Source organism: Cynoglossus semilaevis, unplaced genomic scaffold (assembly GCF_000523025.1).
Source record: "Cynoglossus semilaevis isolate Cse_v1.0 unplaced genomic scaffold, Cse_v1.0 C18801487, whole genome shotgun sequence".
Lineage (NCBI taxonomy): Eukaryota > Metazoa > Chordata > Actinopteri > Pleuronectiformes > Cynoglossidae > Cynoglossus > Cynoglossus semilaevis.
Window position 1 is genome coordinate 1 of NW_007594090.1, and position 486 is coordinate 486.

At 43.8% G+C, this 486-nt stretch overlaps 1 long non-coding RNA gene across 2 annotated transcripts; it reads left to right on the forward strand.

Annotated features, from left to right (window-relative positions):
- Positions 1–485, forward strand: LOC107988256 (uncharacterized). Of its 2 annotated transcripts, none has more exons than XR_003049195.1 (3): positions 1–93; positions 175–236; positions 420–485. It is a non-coding gene; the product is annotated as an uncharacterized LOC107988256 (long non-coding RNA). The 2 variants fall into 2 exon arrangements; XR_001759841.2 differs by having other exon boundaries at positions 415–482.
- Position 486: the final 1 nt, after the last annotated feature.

Here is a 486-nt window from a genome sequence, read left to right on the forward strand (position 1 = left end):
TGGAAATCTGGTGTCCTGGACTGTAGGGGGAAGGTACCACAGGTGGACCGACTCCTTGGTAGAAAGATCTTCTCAACCACAGGACATCTTCAGGTTTGTTCTTCACGTTAACCATTGCTAAATGTGTTCACTTTAATCTGTAGACTGACTGACTGATCTGATCTGTGTGACCAGGATTCCAAGGACCTGAGTTCACTAAGAATGGAGAAGTTGGATCCTGGTTAGAGGGACCTAAGGTGATCACAATGATTGACTTTCTATAGGTTTTCATTTTACTTGAACCGTTCTATTCTAAGAACTAGTCAAATCTACTGGCTTAATCAAAGATTCTGTTCATGTTGTCTTCTTCTGTCCAGTGTCTTGGTCGCTGTAACTCATTTTCTGGTTTACTTTGTGTCGGGTCGTTTAACCCAGTACAGGAGCCATCACTGTCATTGGAGAAGATTTCTGCTGCTGCTGCTGGAGGGTTCACACATCTCAGGGCAA